Consider the following 19129-nt stretch of genomic DNA (forward strand, 5'->3'; position numbering starts at 1 on the left):
TTACAGTCCGTTCTAAGTACAAAAGTACAACTCTTACAGTCCCATTAGCATTTCTTCCATTTTGTTGGCTGCTCTTAATTATGCCTGACTCGCTCCTAAACTCCCAAGTGAGAAGAATTAAAAAAGCACAGGTTTCTCCACTACCAAGTGAAAAACCTATTTGCTATTCAAGTTCCTATCAAGAGGAACAAGGTGGGGGTGGGGGGGAGAGGAGAGGAAGAAGTCTACCTCTCATACCCTAAAAATAAGCAGTACCAGTAGTCATTTCTGTTCAGAACATAAGGAGTAGGTGAATGGCAAAGACAGATTTAGAAGTTGCTTGCCTAATTTAAAGTGATGTCACAAATTAAGTCAGTAAGGCCAAAATCCTGCAACCTTACATACAGGAGGAGCTTTGCCCATGCAAAGAGTAAAAGGTGTAGTCATCAGACATGCTCTCAGTAACAGCTTTTAATTGCAATGCAGCATCCTCTCTGCAAAAGAGATTTTCATTTGCTGCGATAATATACAGAATTTTGTGGTATTGAAAATGCTGAGAGAGAGAGAGAGAGAGAGAGAGAGAGAGAATGAGAAAATTCTCATCTCTTTTGACTGAGGTGACATGAAGCACCTTATCAGTCAAACGACAAATTTTGCTCTTCCATTAGAGCTTTGTGCTTAACCTGCCATTGATGGAATTTGCTTGATACCTGAAGAGAAACTTAATTAAAAGATTCTTCCCTCCCTCCCCCGAGAATCTGGTATTAGACTTACAAAATACCACTATCAAAAAAAAAAAAAATCTAATTTTAAATATATCTCAAATGCAGAAGCTTCTCACTGATATAGGTCAGTGGGTGACTGAGTGGTAATCAGCTTGAATTAGTGTATTAAGACAGCCAGTCTATTACAGGAGAGAATGCTACAGCTCTCTGGGGTCATTGAGTATTTTTTGACAAAACTAGGTCAAACTCTACCTGCATTAAGCCCAAAGAGAGGAAGAGAGAAAGGAATCAATACTAACACATTTCCTAGATAATTCACAAACTGAAAATTCAATTGTGCACTTACCGCAGGAAACTGGAGTCCCTCAAATGAGGGTTTTAATTGTTGTGACTGTGCTCTGTTTTCCTGTCTCAGACAAGCAACCTGCTCAGCTTGCTCTGCCCTCACAAAACACAACTTCCTGAGGAAGCGATGCCGAGACCCACATCACTAAGCAGCTACACTCACAGTATTCACATCAAGGGCTGGGTTGGTTCGGGTTTTGTTTTGTTTGGGTGTGGGAAGGGCTTGTTTCTTTTTGTTTCAGCTAGTTAAAAAAAAAAAAAAAAAACAACAAACCTCAGGAAATCAAAGTAAAACATCCATTTTACATTGAATTAGATGGTATTAAGAAATCATAAAAGTATTTTATTAAAGGCCTCATAATAATAAAGAAATTCTCTTCTTTCATAGACCATAAGGAAGTTGAATAAGATGGGGGGGGCATTTTCATCTTTTTATCTTTCTCATGAAATTTTCTAAATAGGCAGTACAATAGATTAAAGTCCCCCATTCATCAAGAGAAAAAGTGTAACTGATGTCATAACACAGAAGAACCACTTCCAAGAGCTTATCTTCACAAGAGAGCAGTAAATAGCCAACTAATACAACTCTTCAAGGTCAACTGCTAACTATGTCATTTCCTAATGCAGACAAATCATGATCTTCGTGCATTTCCAGTCCCTGATAAGCACTACAGCTGCTCCAGGTCACAGCACTGGTCATTCTGGTTTGCTGACAACCCCAAAAGGAACTGGCACCAGCCCAAAAGCTCCTTTCTTATTGGAAAGTAATCATTCACCTTGTAATACTTCTGGCAGCTGGTAATATTAATACCATGCTCACTTCCTGGATTTTTGGAACAGTCCAACTCCCACTGCAAATATGGATCACAAGCAGAGTTAAACCAAGCCTGAACTGCATACATATTGATGATTTCCTATTTCTAAGTGATCAGTTGTCCTGATTTATATCACTGTTTCTACAGCAGTAAAATCCTTTATAAAGACTTAGTAGGCTATCCTGAATAAATAATTTCTTCCAATACTTTTCCAAAGCACATGTTTCTACCCATGATGATAAATGTTCCACAAGGTCCCAGTTCAGTCAAATATAATTAATTACGTGGCCTGACATTAGCCATTGAAGTTAACGGGACAACACACACTCGTGAAGTTGGTTGCACATTTACATACTTAAAACACTATCAATCAATACAACTAATGCAGAACCTGATCGCAACAGCCACAGGCAGATCAAGCAAGTCAGTAGCTGCAGACAAGCTCTTCTTTGCTCCCTCTGCGCCACCCCAAAAACACGCGCCCTGAGGAAACACAACCCAACCTTCCCAACACAGCTGCAACTACCCCGACAGGCTGCACATGGGGACTCAAAACCCCGGCATCGCTGGGAGATATTTCATACTAGTAGAGAGGCAACGAACAACTTGATGCCAGGAGAGGTCCTCAACTCTCATTGTCAGTCCATGGGGCAGAGGGCAAGGTGACAACTCCTGTTAGCTTCGGTGGTTTTCAAATGAAGCCTAGAAAAGGGTGAGGGAATTTTAATCTAGTCTCTCTTTCCCTCAAACGAACTAGCACAGTTGGCAGACCAAAGCCATCTTGCAGCTAAGCAATACAGCGTTCTCGTGGTCGGCAGCCACAGTCCAGGGTTAACAACTGGGCCTGCTGGGGCACATCACCACAACTCTCTCTGGTGAGCTGAGATAAATTATAGCCCCCTGAGACTGAGCTCAAAGCTGCTGGCCACTAGCCTCTCTGCTCTGGCAGCCACGCAATCAGCCGCTCAAATGCTTAGGCATGTGAAGATAAACTATTTTTGTCTGCATTACTTGAAATCTGTGGTTGTTTTCCTTCACAGAGACTGTATTCAATTCCAAGAGCCATTCACCTTCTGTAGCTACAAGGAGTTTAATCAGACCTGCCAAGATTTGTCAGGTTGTATTTCATTCTTTACAGTGCATTTCAAAGTTTAGGCCAGACATCACCCATCATACCTCTGCCAGTCAAAACCTGGCTGGTTTTGAAACATCCTCATGTTAAATATCCTTCACTTGTCAGCACTTACACAAAGTCTATAGCATTTTTGCTGTATGAGGGAGTGCAAATGCTGGGAAAGGACTGTGTTATGCTACATTCGAGCAAGAGGTCAAAATGAAGCAAACTGCCTTACCTCTTAATTTTGGGCCTGATCCTGCAGTCCTTGAAATGTAATAGCAGAACAAACTTAGAAAAGGTAACTAGCATAGGATTGCTAATGCTCCAGATTTCATCACAATCCTGATAGTATATGGCCACAGTGGATCCTAGGCTCACATGATTATGAAGAATCCATTCAGTATTCATTAAAAACAGCATCTAGTCCCATTTTTCAGAAAAAAAGCTTGAAAACATGAATCTCAGAAGCCTCAAATCCCACAGTTAGATATAACATCCTAAATTTTAGCCTCTAATTTGCAAGACAGTCTCATGATTTCTTGGAACTCTGAATCTAAGTTAGCTCTAACTAAAGTAATGTAGTTTTGAGGGGATCAAATTCACTAACGATTTCAGACCAAATTAAGAAAATACTTTCTCCCTAGGCAAAAATGGTCATCTGCATTAAAATTTCAGGTCATTTCAAATTGTATTTCAATTTAACTATTTCTCTTCAGAAGAAATTTATAAAAAGGTAAAGCAAAGTGCAAAGCTTTTTGTACCAATTCTGGAATTTTTTTTTTCTGATTTGGTCAGCCATTGACTGAGCCAGAAGCATCTCTTACTCACATATATATATATATATATATATATATATTTAGAAATAAAAAAATGTAGTATTACTCACATGGCTCTACTGCTGAATTTGTAATGCTTGGGTCTAGCAGTACACCACTTTCTTTCCCAGCCTAGCGAAAGCAAATGAGATAAACATACCAAAATTATCAGCAACAGATTCATACCAGTGCTTTTACAAAGACAATCTCTCAGCCCCTTTGGTTGCTGTGAAATTTTCAACAGAGAAGTCAGATCCCATGGTGTGATCAAAGCCTGAAAAGGACTATGTGGTTGATGTGATTCTGAGTTTTCAGAGGTGTTTCTTGCTAAGTATCTATAGGATCTTATTTTGAAAGGGCAGGTAGTTTATTACTTTCTGAAAAATCATCCTCATCCCTAGGATCTCAAGAGTACATCCCCAAAGTCAATAGTAACTTCTGAGGACGTAACTTCATGCAAGGTTCATCACCTATTTCCAATTATACTATATGCAGCATCACATAGAATAGCAGTTATAAATCAAAAAGGTGCTTTAGGGACTGCTAAAAGGAAGGAAAAAAGTCTGTGCTGTAACTCTAGAAACTGTTGGACTGGAAGATACCATCTAAGAAGACATGGGGTGCAGGCAGCTTTCAGTATCTATGCAGGACGTAAATCAGATCTAGCGAGTCAAGATCTTTATTCCATTTTTGTTATAGTAATATCTGTGTGCCTTATAGTAGCGCACTCAACACAGGAAGTATCAATGCATCCAGTCAAACTCATGCCAAAGGAACCACACTGACTTCCAGCCATTGAGGATTTGGCCCACAGATAGAAAATCAATGTGACAAAACAGATTCAAAAAACACCTCTTCATTACCACCCAAAACAAGTTCTTGATTAGGATGAGTTTCCCAGCTCTGGACCTAGATTTTCATTGTGCCAAACTGCAACACCCAGTGCTTTCTAGCCAAAAAGTTTTCAGAACTATTTATTTTACAGACATCATTGTTACTATTTAGAGCTGGGTAATGTTTTACTAATTTTTGTCTAAGTGACTTCACAGTCAGGTGAACTACTACCACTTAAAAGGGGTTTTGCTTGCTTGCTTTTTTTTTGAAAGGTAATTTCGTTTTTTGACAACCACAGAAATAATCCAAAATATTTTATGAAGTCAAGACAATACTTTATATTTTGCCAAAAACAGCATAAATCAGAAAAAAAAACTTTTCTATACTTTAAACCATTCCTTCATACTGTGCTCTTTATTTTTTAAGCTGTGAAGCTTGTGACAGAGTTTCTTTCACACCGAGTTGCAGACCACCTGCCAGAGCGAGGTCTTTGTCTATGAACAGGGCACTTAAGTCCTATGACAATAATGTAGTGATCAATAAAATTGTTAATATCATTATTAATACTGTTTTTATTAACACTATTATTACTAACATCCATGAGCTTTGGTTTGAACTCTCATCTTCTCTGGAAGAGAGAGAGCTAATAGAGCAAGTGCCAGTAGGTGGCACTCCAGAATATAAAGCATTAAGCACCAGGGCTTGCAGGACCAATAAAGCTTGTTCTGCTTGTGCCCTGCCACTACCTTGCATTAGCACCCCTCAGGAGGTTTGGTTTGCTTTAAGACGACTGTCTCCACTTTCCCACAGTAGGGACAAAAAGCTACCAGTCCTACCTTTTATCACCATAATACTATGTTGGCGCCAAATGAGATGCATCAGCAAGGTGAGATGCACCTTGCTCAGCCATTTCTAAAAGAGAACAGGGCACTAGCACATCTGTTGACTGCGTCCCAAAGTGCTTAGCTCATGACTCGCTCCCTGACTAAGGGCAGGGCTCCTGTAGGGCAGGTGGAGTTACCTTCCATATTTTGCATGGAGAGATGGCGGCGTCCCACTGCCTCCCACCATTCTCCTACACTTCTCCAAACAAGGAGCAGGCTGGGATATAGCTGAAATAATGCTGGCTTCTACTGCTTTAAAACAACAACAAAAAAACACGCCCCAAAGATTAAGAAACCAGTTTCGCTTCTATTTTTAGCAATACTCTATACATTCATAAAAAAATACAGTGCTCACTCGCACGGTTACAAAGCATCACTACTGTTTGTTTAGCGAAGCCATGGTAAAGTTTCCCACCTTCTTCTGAAGCTTCTTGCCTCACCCCAAAGCTTGCAGATTCAGTCAAACCAACACGTCTCCCAGTTAAATACTGACTGTCAGGAAAGCCTCTATGTCAGCCAGAACAAAGAAACCTAGCTCAAAGAGCTGTGGCTCACTGACTCTTTGCAACTCTTACCAACTGTAACAGCAATTTCTTGTTTTGCTCCTGTTTGAAAACCTCCCAGTCCCTTTGTCTCCAAAACAAAGCCCTTTAAAACACCACTTGGAGGAGATAGGAAGAGGCCGCCTTATATCTAGGAAGATTGTGCTGTTTTCTTAGAAAATGAAAATTTAAAGATGAGCTATGGAGGCCAGTTATTTTGTCTAACTCTCGATTTGCAGCACAGCCATTAAACATTAAGAGAGGTAATGAATCAGCTCAGTTGACAAAAGACGATAAACCCGTGCTATTCTCCCCTGGAAAAGTTTAGAGCTTAAAACATTAAAGGTCATATAACTGGTTGGAAAAAAAGAAAAAAACCCTGCATTTTTATCAGATGTCCTTATGAATTACCTAAAAACTACACAAATACTGAAAATAACCAGCCCTCTTGCACACAAGCAAAAGTATATACTGCTTAAACTCTCCTCAAAGGCAAACCTGTACCATGGGATACCTGCTGACGTGGAAATAGCAGAAAAGATATGCCAGAAAGTGATCACCTTTCCACTCATGTATACTTTAGTATATCACCCGCATTATTTTCCCTCCTAATTGACACCTCACATAAATAGACACAAATTTGGAAAAAATTAAGGTCATCTCCATGGATATGAACAACACACACAACCTAAACAAAACCAAGCAAAGCAACATGCCCTTCTTGGAGAACGGGGTTCACAATCACCACCACATGATATTCGTTGTGTTTTAGAAAATACATTTATGTCTGGAATTCCAAACTCATTTCCTAACAAGCAATGGACACATATCTTTTTTCTTGATGGCTCTCTACCATTACCTACTGAAAGAGGCACAGTTCAGCTTAAGGTTAATGTATGACACATACGGCACAGAAGAATGTTTGTTCAATACACGTTTTCAGAGTAACTATCTTTTAGTACATGAAATGGGCTGATGGCACAGAAACAGGAATGGGGCAATTATTCTTGGTTACTCTGCCTTCTTAGCAGCTATCCCAATGTGGATTTGGTTCATAAAGAATTCATATGTGGAAAAGCAAGTCATGAGGCATAACTGTAACCCATACCAATTTTAACACTGAGCAGCAATGAAGTGTGTAACTGTCTGGTGATTATCAGGAGACATCAGAAATATTTCCAAGTTAGCAGGTTATGCAGTTGCTGCTGTAAAAACTTATTTGAATCTGCTGTCTCCATGGGTCTCCCTTAACAGATACATACTCTGCTTGATATTCCATCTGCTGGATATGGAAACAGAACTAATGGGTGCAGAGACTTCAATATTCTCCTATCTCTGTTTAACAAATTTACTTCTCTAATGAGCAACCCCTCTTGATACAGGAGACTGCAATTAATATGCACTCATGCTCCCAAGCAGCAAAACGTAGGCAAGTGCTGATAAGTGGGTTCACAAAGGCACACAAAAATCTCTGTCATCAACTACTCTGCACAAATAAAAAGAGTTGATCTCTTTGTAAGTACAGAATTCAAGTTTAGAAGAAAAATCACATATTAAAGGGGGATGTGAGACCAAAGAGTGATGGAATATCAGAATGAAAGCTTCCTTCTTTAAAGTTGATCGTTTTATCCACCTATATAGTTTTTTTAGTTTGATTTTCAAGAATTAGCTCAGCTTTTGCAAGTGGACTTTCAGGCTCCTCAAAATAAGAGTGCAAGTGCAAAACACAGGTGCTTAAATGTGAGTAATACAACCATGTTCTACATGGGCATAAGCCGAAGACCTTTTTTCTAAAAACACACCATTAAGTATTTTCATTCCCTTATGTCTGATTGCATAACCCCTCTAAAGAATGCAGTAAAGGTCATGGAAATGCACAGGCCTATGCAGATGGAAAAATGCTACTGCATATTGTTTAAAAATTACACCAAAGAAATGAGCACAAGTGCCAAAAAATAAGACCTCTAAAGGAGCAAACTGAAAATTCCAACTCTGATTCACCGTCCGATTTAAAATCGCCCCTGTAGAGGTTACTGCCACCTCTCTGTCTCTCCATTTGAAAATACAACAGTTTTATCATCTTTTTAAAGGACAAAGTTGTAGATTCTTATCATTTCATTAAATTGCCAGCATATGATCTTCAATTTTTTTTGTTCTTGTTTCATAACCACCCATTAATGTAAGAAGATAAGAATTTCTCCCATGGACCACAGAGAGGAATTTCAGCCAGCAGAAAAGGTGGCAGTGCAGGAATGTAATCCTAAGCATTGGAAAAGAGTCAGATTCCTCAAAATATGTTTTGGGTTTGGGGATTTTTTTTTTTTGCTTTTTTTAAAAGGTGGGGTGGGGGGAATCCCCTTGCTGATTTTTCAGCAGTCGTGTTTTGAAACCTTTCTCCACAATCTTGATGCTTAGAATTTAAGTTTTGTCTTTTAAAACAATCTGGGGTTCTCACAGAATCTTATGATTATAGACACACAGGCTTGGGGGCAGGGGGAGAAGGAAAGAAAAACACAGAAATCTTGATGATGCCAGCCAACTGAACTATAACGGGATTCTCCAATGGTTCCTGTAGTAGAGGAGACATATTTCCATTGCCCTTCACCAAACACCACAACTCATTTTTGGGTTGTGCTGATTCCAAAAGACTGGACATATGGAAGAAGGCAAACATGTCATAAAACGGCAAATTTCGTTTAAATAACTTCATTACCAAGGTAAGACCATAAACAGCCTCACAGCTTCTTGTGTCACAGATCTGGCTGCATCAGAAGAGAGAATACCAGGACTGCAGATCAGGACTCTGAGATGGAAATCAAAGTGTGAGGTTTTTTCCCTAAACTATTTTTGACCATGAGCATAATATTCTCTTAAAATTCACATTTCCTTATCAAAATCCTTCCACCAGCATCTGCTGCCCTTTTGCAAGGACGTTCAGGAGCACCAGTATAATAGCATGAATTTGTTTATTTTACATATGAAAATAATTAGAAATTTATATATGACAAATAACCATGTGGCCTTTGCAGATAGATAAACAATTTCTTTAAAGTCTCATTTCTCTGAAGCCTCAAAGACAACTTGGGTCCAGTCCTTCCAGTATTTCTTTGCATCAGTAATTCCTACATGAAGCAGTTTCATTGAGCTGGGTGAAGCCTCTTTCATGGTAATTGTTTTCACAAGTGGATTTCAGCCAGATTTTCCCCACAAATCCTTCCAGTGAAGAACAGGTCATCCACACGCAGTCCCACTCGCTGCAAATGTAAATGTACGCGATATGCTGTTTGAGAGAGAGAAGAAAGCTTCACTCTTCCTGACCACTGGATAAAGAGGGAGGCTAAGTCTCAAAATATTCAGCAAAACCTCTCAAAAACGGCAGCTGCTGGATTTTTTAAGAACACCTCAAAATCATCCTGACATGCCCTAGATTTTCTGATCTATTTTAAAATTCCCTTTCAACTGCTGTTACTTATGTTTTCTGTGGAAGTCACACAAATACAGAGAGTGGCAGCTTCCAAGAGGTCATAAACAAAAAGGCAGAGAAAGAGAGAAGACCCAGTGAAACTGAGAGAATAAAAAGCCTGAGCTTCTGTACACCTGAAGACTTCCGAGAAGGTCAGGTTTCTTCTGAAGGGGGGTTGCTAATTAGCCAACTGTACCAGCAGCGACGGTGTCTTCATAAAAATAGCTGATTGCTTATTAAAGTCTAATTTGAGAGCAATATTACTTCACTAATTCTTACCAATTTGCTGTTACTAAAGAGCTTTTATTTCTAGGCATACTTGAACTTCATAAACTGCAATGTTTCCTCCCCCAACAGTCTGACTACGTAATCAGTCTGCCTCAGTCAATACAACCCCAATATTTCTGTTGATTTCTATTTTAACAAGTTAATCTGATTTCAAAAGTAAAATCTGAAGTCTGAAGTGAATTTTATGCCTATTTCCTTTCCCAGTCTAGTTCCATTCTCCACTTCAGAAATATTTATTCCAGACAAGCAAGAGAGGTCCCTCAGACAAATCAAATCACCATCTCCTACTTCCTGTACTCTGACCTTACAACAAATTCCAATACCCTCAACTCGCTTAATTACTGCAAGCCAAGCCCCTAAAAACCTGGTATTTTATTCTTGCCAAATTAAGCCAAGATGCTGATTTAAAATTAATCAAAACTGTGTTTCAATTGAAATTTGGGTTTTCAAATGAACACCTTACACAGTTATGTCACCTGTGCTAAGGGAAGTGTTGCCTTTTTATTGAAAACTGGAAATTTGGTGGCCCAATTTTAGCGTCTTGAAATGCTACCCATACTAGCTTGAGGTACTTACATATAAGATGACCCATGTTCCCATTCACCAACACAGACTGGATTTCCCAGCTAGATTACATCTTCCGTAACCACAACAGCAACTCAACATGAAAAGAAGAGATGCTAGTCAGCCACAAAGCCAAGCCCCAAGGAAAGAATGGGAAAACAAAGTATACTAAGTACAGTTCCCATGGGAGATTGCGCTAGCATTCCTAAACCTAACTGTTCATCCTGATTTTTCAGTGAAAGGAGACTTGTTTTCTCCCCTCCATGACACCTAACAAAAAAATCTCACTGAATCCTTTGACGAAATTGGGATGCAGAAAAGATTTCCAGAACGAAATGCAGGATGAGTTTTCAAACCAGCTATAAAATCAACTAAAGAGGCAAACAGCTTCACTTGTTTACAGTTCAGAAGCAAAGAAGGTGTTTTTTCTCTGCTCAGGAGCATACCTAAACTATATAGCAACATATCCCTGACTTCATCCTTTGCCATACAATTCTTCCCACATCTAGTTTAGAAGAACACTACTACATAGGACAGAATCTCTAAATTCTGACGCATCAAAACCCCTAAAGGCTTTAGCTAGGTTGCATCAGCACAGCAGAATTATCTTGATCTACCATCTTTACAGTGGTGCTCCAGTGCTTGGCATTGAAGAGGAGCAGAATTAGAGAGGCTCATGGGTTCTGGATGCTGTAAAGCAGCCCGTTTCTTCTCATTGGTCATATCTCGTTATGGAATCATAATATAAATGGGTCAGGGCTTAGACAGGAGACAAGACAATCAAACCACAATACCCTATTAAATGGAGGAGGGGAGGGGAAGAGAAATGATCCCTTTCATAATCTCCAGATCCCAGTACAACTATCCATAATGAAAAGAAGATTCAGAGAATTATGTACAAACAATCTCACCTGATGAGAAACCTCATTTTTTCAACACAATTCAGTAATCTGGAATATCAGTAGTGCTGACTCTCAGCTCTCTTCAATGGTCCCTTGCTCTTTTCTCCTTACTCTGAGAGAAAAAAAGAAAAAGAAAAAAAAAGAAAGCAAGCTATCTTGAGCTCCAATATAACTGATGGAGCAATCAGTGTCAAGCACGGGTCTGTCTCAGGGCTGGCTCTCTCACTTAAGGGGCAGGCTTATAAATTGCAGCCATCTCTCCATGAGGTGACCAGTACTTGCAGGACCTCAAGCAAAACACAACTGCACCCTTCAACAGCACCAATCCCCCCTTCAACTCAGTCTTCCTTGCCCAGAGGAATCTGGGAAGGTATTTGTCCTGCTGCCCTTCCTGACTGGACACTGAGTTCCCCAACAGGAGCAATCAACACTTGGATTAACACACCTTTGCAGATAATACTGCAACAATCTTAACAGCAATGATCTCTTCATGCAGTGACTGCCTCAGCGGGATATGGGGAAGGTAATTAAGTAAATCTGTCAGCAAGCTTAAGTTCTGTGTAAAGATCACACCACATGAGTAAAAAAGTTAGGGGACACTACATAAGAAAAAGTTGAAAGACACAGATACAATACTGGGTCTGTGATCTTTAATTTAGAAAGCATCTGCAGTAAGAACTATGCACTCGTGACAATCATCTTAAACACTAACACTGCCATTCCTGGATGCCTCAGTTTCACCTGCACCAGGAAAATCTAAACTGAACAATTTAGCTTCAGACATGCATCCAGTCCAAGTTAATCTTCATGCAGCGGGGGTCAAGACTTTTCCAAACCATGTACCACAGACAAATTCAGTGAACTCACATAAGAACCTGGGTATAATCACCGCAGAAGAAAACATTCATTCACTAAGGGTGAATGTGACAAAATAATAATGTTATTTTCCCATATCCAAGATGAATGCTTTAAGTACCAGTAATTTCAGTAGCTCAGCAGAGCTCTGCCAGTCCCTCTGGCTGAACCTATTCTAGTTTGAAGTACATAATTCAATATTCAGGTCAGAAAGGAAAAATAACTATGAGCAGAAGGCAAAGACCTCGGTCCCTGCCCCTGCTCCAACAAATGTTTAATTATTTTATATTAAGAATTCATTTACAGAAGGGCTGGAATCCAGGCTATCTAATGGGTTTACCTACGAAGAGAAAGATCCATGATCAAATTCCCTCAGACAAAGAAAGGAACACAATCCTAGCTTCCTTCAGGGTAAGTATCAGGCCTAAGTCACAGAGAGCAATCACTAGCTCCACCACTGCTTACATCTCAGAAAATGGTACCTAATTCCAGACAGGAATAAACCAAGTGAGCTGTTCCGCCTGTTTCCCTGCAACAGAAAGGGCAGACTTAAAAGACCTGTTCTTGATCCTGTCTTGTTATAGGCAAATTATGTGGCTTCGTCTTTGGGATCTTGGCTTTTGCAAACACCACTCTTGGGCCTACTTTTCTCCTGGAATTGCACAGGGAGCCTCATTATCTGTATCCCACAGGACAAGGCACCTGGATGTTTGATACCGCAGTACTTAAGGTCTTTTGTGGATCTACTCTGCTGAAAATGTGCTTGAATCACTTCAGTGTTTCAAAAACTTCAAGCTGTGTGATTTATCTTACAAATGACAACCAACCCAACAGAGCTCAAATTCTCAATATCAAGTACGGCACACTAAAGTGTACTGTTCCCAATGAATTTAAAGATTTTTTTTTGGGGGGGGGGCAGGGTTCAAAGGCTCAAATAGTCAGATTTGAAGTGTCAATAAATACAATGTACTTCATAAGCAGGAGAAAAAAGATTCAACAAGTAAATTATCTGTTGCAAATGGCTCACATGCAGGTAGTTTTAGGTTTAATGCTTTTTTAAAAACATAGCAACCTAGCAGAGTTTTCTGTCACTGAAGGTGCATCCTTTGAATAATCACGCTGCCATAAAAAGGTTAAAAAGGGTGGGTGGAAGGAACTGTTCTCTCTATAGAAATCAGAATTGCATTTCCTAGGCAAACAGGAAGCCACCACCCAGACTTTCCCTCCGCCTGGCTGAGCTGGGAAGGGGAGCCGGGAAGGGGAGCCAGGAAGGGGAGCCACTCTCCCGGGCTGCCATGCAGCCCGGCATGGCCCAGGCAATGGCAGCGGCTTCAGCACGCAGCAGGGAAGCCAAGGCATTGCTGCTACAAAGCTCTGGTAAAACGGCCACCCAAAGGCAGGTTGCCTTTACTGGGTGCTGGATGACATTGTTTAAAAACAAAGCATGTGCAGCCGTGTCTCTGTCTCATCCACAAACATGTGCCTGTCCATAGATGACGTACAAAATGCTCATTTTCAAAACAAGTTGCTTAGTTGGGGGCTTGGGGGAGAGGTTATGATGCTTTGTTCAGTGACTCGCACCCTCACTGGCTTCAGCAAAAGTCGCATGTAAAGGATGATTTCCCAGACAGTTTTCGCTGTGGGACACAAGGCTAGAGAGAAAGGAGGGGCACTTCTATTAATTTCTAGAATCTAGAAGGTGAGTCCCTACTGAACATTTAATTCAACCCCTAAACTGTTTTCACCAATCACTTAGAAGGTAAATAATTATCCTGTTTAAAGAAACCTAGCAATTATATTTTGTATTCCCCCCCCACAGCAGCTACTGCTGTTGTGACAATATTCATCTTGTCCATGATGATTATTATCTGCTGTATAAATATTGATGATCTGAGTAATTGGCGTTCTCTACATATGCTTCTCACTGATACAAATTTCTCTGCCTGAAGTAGGCTGCTGACAAAGTGCTTTCTTCCTTTTGCATGGCAATGAAGCATTACTGGAGGTGCCACAGAGTTGTTAGTCCTGCAACAAAAAAAAAAATGGATTACAACAGCCTTTGGGGAGGGGGAACAGAGTGACATTTGCCTGGACTGGGAAGAACGAACAGTCCCAAAGAATAACAAGGGAGCTAAACTGGTATCCAAACGGCTTAAGTTTAGCTTAGACTGTGCCAACACCAGACACAGCTCAAATGGAAAGAACTCAAAGTTGACAGCTTCATGGCAAACACTGATAAGCAGGGTATGTTATGTTCATGGGATATGTCCTCTAGGACATGCATGTTACACTCACTCGCTGATGATGGGTGTATTTGGTCTGGATAAAAACCACCCAGAAAAACAAGCCAATCTTGTATTGAAGAAGAACACTAGGCCAAATGTGATGCTGAGACAACTGGATTTGCCAATGCCACCCCTTAATTTTTGCCAGCGTGAGGCCATCATGTCACAAAAAAGCAAAGCTGGTCCTGAGCCCCCCCCACCCATTCAGAAATGCCACAGGCATGCCACGCAACATCAGTTCAAGCTCATTTCACTGGTAAAATGCATTTGCCCAGCAGACTCTGCACACAATCAGGTAGTCCCCTCTCCTCCCGCAATCAGCAAAAAAAAAAACAGTAAAAATACTACATTGCATGTTCTGGCTAATTCAGCCTGAATGCGGTCATATAGCCACACAATCTGGCAGTACAAAGACCCTAGTATTGGTAGAGACAGAGCTGCGGCCTAATTCTCCCATGGGCACAATTTCTCGATGAAATTGGAGACTTGAATTTCATATCAGGATGTCAAAGAACCAACAGTGTGGCTTTAGTGGAAACAAACTTTCTAAGATATAAAACCTTGAGTCTGAACTTCGTTAAAGTTACCTCATTGGAATTATAGATCAGGGGACGAAGATTTTTTCAGCCATGTAAATTCTGGTGAGATTTTTATGGATAAAGAGTTTTAACTTATCTCCACTGTAGCAATAATCTTTTCTAAGGTTTCCATCCATGCTTTACAGTATCTGAAGACTAACACTGAACAAAGATGTTTTAAAAAGATTTTTTTTAAGCCACAGAAATTAAGAGAAAAACAGTCTGTCTGATTTACATCTGTAAGGGACGGACTGTGTTACTGAAGATTAGGGAGAGCAGATAGGATACAGAAAGCAGCACAAGAAAAGACACCAGACTCACTACAGGAGCTGGAGGCCAAGGCAGAAACAAAAGGAAATTGAGTGGCGATGGAGAGAGAAGCAGCAGGAAGTGAGGGCAAACAAAGATTAAAAAAAAAGAATGTGAGCAGTTTGGAGTGCCTGAAGGTGGAGTGGGAGGAACTTCTGTTTGCGATAGCAAAAGAATTAGGGTCTGGAAGTATTACTTTCTTTGTTGCCTTGTTCAAACAATTACATAACAAGCCATTATATGTAATCACGGAAGCCACTAATTTATATATATTATATGCACATGAACAGACTTAACATAAGTACATACTAAACACCGATATGACGTATCTTCTCACTGTGACACCGAGTATTAAACAGTCCACTAGTTCAGTATGTCCCCCATTATGCAATTAATTCTCCTTCTTGCTTTCTGCAGCTACTTTCTTCCCCCATTATTTATACAGCGCTTTGGGGTTTAATATGTTACAATCTTTAATGACAACTGCTGTACATCTCCGAAACTTGAAGGGAAATTGCTTCCAGCGCAAAATTAAAGGTTGAACTCTTACCAGTAACTCCGGGCATGCTTAACTAATACTAAGCCGCATAACATACCCTAATTAGTACAACAGGTCCTTTAAAAAAAAAAAAAAAATCCACATGACCTCATTGTCATTTCTTATACTGAGTCATTTTAGAAACCCATTGAAACAGAGTCCTGCATAATTCTCTGACATCAACATTGCACTGCACTGATTAAAGTAGACTGGATCCTAACAACCAGGTAACCCCCACCCTCTTTTGTTTTTTTGTTTCTTTGTTTGGTTGGTTTTTGTTTTTTTCTTTTCCCCTCCCCTTCTTCTGTTTTTAAGACAAGACACAGTCTGGTGACCTCCAGCAAAGAGCCAGTCTTTCCTAAGTGGCCTCTAGTTATATTTCCTAGGTCTACTTCATTTGCATGAAGATTTGTTATAACATGTGCTATATGCACATGAAATGTTCTACTGCTAATGCAAATTATTTTGCATGCAAACACAAATTGCAGGTGGCAAAGCAACTAACTGTCCAATTCACAAGCACAAACAGCTTTAGTTCTCACAAGCTTGTACATGCATATAAAGTTCAATGCAATAAAATGTACCCGTAACTTTGAAAGTCCTGTTAAAACACGTTTGAAAACATGACTCACAAGTCTCAAATCTTCACACTACTGAATCACTAAAAGTGAAATCACATTTCCATCAAATAATGCTCCAGGTAGTTATCAATCCTATGTTTGGCTCTAAAAACACCATCATTTAACTTGGCTAAAGCTATGCCTGTCTGACATACCTTTTCCTGCACAGCAGTGTCAACCCGGAGCGTGAAGAAATATGACCTCAAACCACTACAGCTGCATTGCCAAGTCTCCTTAAAGAGGATTCAGTTATACTTGCAAAATTGCAGTTTTACCAGCTCAGTGTGTTTTCATCAAGAGAGTAGGTGGTTTTATCACATCTGTGCCAAAATCACTATGTCCACAAAAAGAAATGCTTTGCTGGGTTAGTATCCTGGTAAAGTATCCCTCGTGGAGACGCGAAAATGTAATTTCACTATAAAAATAAATGCAGTGGAGTTAATCATTTCTTGCACTGGGCACATGGCCATCTGCTTTCATTGCTTCTGAACATTCACAGCACTCTGAACACTTAGGAAGACAACAGTGATTTTAAGACCCTGTTTCTTTCTGACTTGCACCAGCTTCCTGGGGAGAGGAAGGGTTGCAAGGCAACGTCTATGTCTCCCAGATACCAAGCACCCTTTTGGAATAGGCAAGGGTGGGTAGATGCTACATTTACCTTCCTCTAGTGGTGTGAGGTTCATAAGCAGGCCAGACAGTTGCGACTGGGGCATAGTAAAAAAGACTCTTGACCTATGATGCCAGGCTGACTGCATCACATGCACATGTTTTCAAAACGGCACGCAGACCTGTACAGATTTGGGAAGTGCAGCACACCTACTAGTCTATCCTTTTGCTATTCCACACCAGCTTTTCACAGGAAGGGCATTCACAGGAAGAGAACTTGCCAATGCTACCTGGAGTTTTGTGCTTTCACAGGCTAGAGAAACCCAGCCAAAGGACTGAGGGAAAGTATACGAGCACTTGTCTGATCAAATTTATTTACATTATGTACTGAAAAAAAATCAGGTACCAAATACATCACCCAGTAATTCAAAGAAACCTAATAAACAAGTTTAAGATTCCAAGCAATCTCCTGAAATTGCTACTCCCACAAAGTAGTTTCTTCTAGCTTTTTAGATGCAAAGGGTGCCAGCAATCTACCTCAGAACAAGAGCCAATGACATGGAGAAATCTATAAAAGTAGTAATAGAATAGTATAAAAGTAGTAATATAGTAATATATAGTATAAAAGTAGTAATAGAATACAGTTCACAAATATTTGTTAGTTTACCAAACACATTTAGTAGTTTACCAAACACATTTAGTAGTTTCCTTCTATGTAGCACTGAAGAACTGCAACTTGTATTTCTTCTGCTTATGATTTCTGCAGTCCTTCAGTGGCCTAAGATGTTTTCCTCCTTAAGTAATGCTTAAATGCTTCCAGTTTTCACTTCAAGAGTATTCCCTTAAGCTCTAAACACATATATCCTGACACAAGAGAATAATTCACACTTCCCAGGTGCACTGACACCAAGTTATAGTACTCTTTTCAGATGAAGCTAATCTTCAATAACTTTAAAAAGTTATTAAAATAAGGCCAACTATGCAAGTAGGAGTTTCCTGAGGAAGAAGAGTAGTGCTTAATCCTTTTTTGTAATCATTTACATTACTTCTTTTAATGAGGATTGAACTTTTTTTGTTGTTTTTACAATAGCACCACTCCGCTGCTTTAAACAGTTGCCTCCTATGTTCACCAGCATGAGAGAAAAGAGTAAGAGCTGATTGAACGCACTGTTCCCTTCACGCAGGTCAGGGCTTTCAGTACGCTGGCTTGCAGGTTTATCCGCACGCAGGGAGTTCTCAGTGGAGGGTACTGATGGGATTCACTGGTTTGGATCACTTTTTATCACCAGTGTCCTGCAGAGAGGAGGCCATAAAACACTGCCAGGAATCAGAGGCAGACAAGAAAGATGCATTAAAGAAGTACAACAAACAAAAACCTTAACAAACTAACTGTTCCCTCCTCTCACCCCTTTTGTGCTTCTTCCCTGCACCTCAATATCAAAATCAGAGAAGCAGCAAGAACAGAAAATAAATGTTAGTGTGGTCATAGATGTAGTTATTTACTCCACAATTTCCCGATAGCTTTTATAAGCACTGTCAGGGATTTTCTCTCTTGGGAAAGGTGCATTTATTTAACACAGAAGTCCAGCTTTTCTGTTGTGTTTGGCATTACTGAAATATTCAAAGGGGGTTTCACGGACCTAAATGCTTGCACGCATTTTCCAGTGTCCTCTCCACTGCATAAGCAAGCCATGCCCAGCTAAAGCTACTGCATGCAACCCCGTTTGATTTGCGAAAGGGGGAACCTGCTACATCTCAAGAGTATCTAGTATATCACACCAGTGACTTCAGATCCTTCAAAAGCTGTGCTTGGCTTTTGCTCAGACCTGTGCGACATTAAAGCAATGAAGAAAAGAGACTCCCAAACTGTGACCCAGGGACAGCTATGCAGCAGGCAAATCACTCAAAGAGGTGCACGGCACAATACAGAGCTATGAGTCGCTACCACCTGTGGTACTATCTGGTATTTAAAAAAAGTGAACATTTGGCTTTAGAAGAATAATTGGCCATGGCTATCCAATACCCTAGAGTAGGTTTAAACCAATACAGCTGTGCTGTGGGT

At 40.1% G+C, this 19129-nt stretch overlaps 1 protein-coding gene across 6 annotated transcripts in view; it reads right to left on the minus strand.

Moving 5' to 3' along the window:
* Positions 1-19129, minus strand: part of RNF152 (ring finger protein 152) — a 47136-nt gene that overhangs the window by 12176 nt on the left and 15831 nt on the right. Inside the window, exons 2-3 of one of the 6 annotated variants that reach the window (XR_003255791.1) lie at positions 11283-11385; positions 9080-9336 (exon numbers count right to left, since the gene is read on the minus strand). The exons of 2 other annotated variants lie outside the window; for them this stretch is intronic. The gene's annotated coding sequence lies outside the window, so the exon portion shown is untranslated. Of the gene's footprint in view, positions 1-1050; positions 1125-3867; positions 3886-9079; positions 9337-11282; positions 11386-13919; positions 14154-19129 lie in introns of those variants that run through there. 3 more of the 6 variants (XM_026079844.1, XM_026079841.1, XR_003255792.1) reach the window with 3 other exon arrangements.

The sequence above is a fragment of the Apteryx rowi genome, unplaced genomic scaffold (assembly GCF_003343035.1).
Source record: "Apteryx rowi isolate R43461 unplaced genomic scaffold, aptRow1 scaffold_50, whole genome shotgun sequence".
NCBI classification, from domain to species: domain Eukaryota; kingdom Metazoa; phylum Chordata; class Aves; order Apterygiformes; family Apterygidae; genus Apteryx; species Apteryx rowi.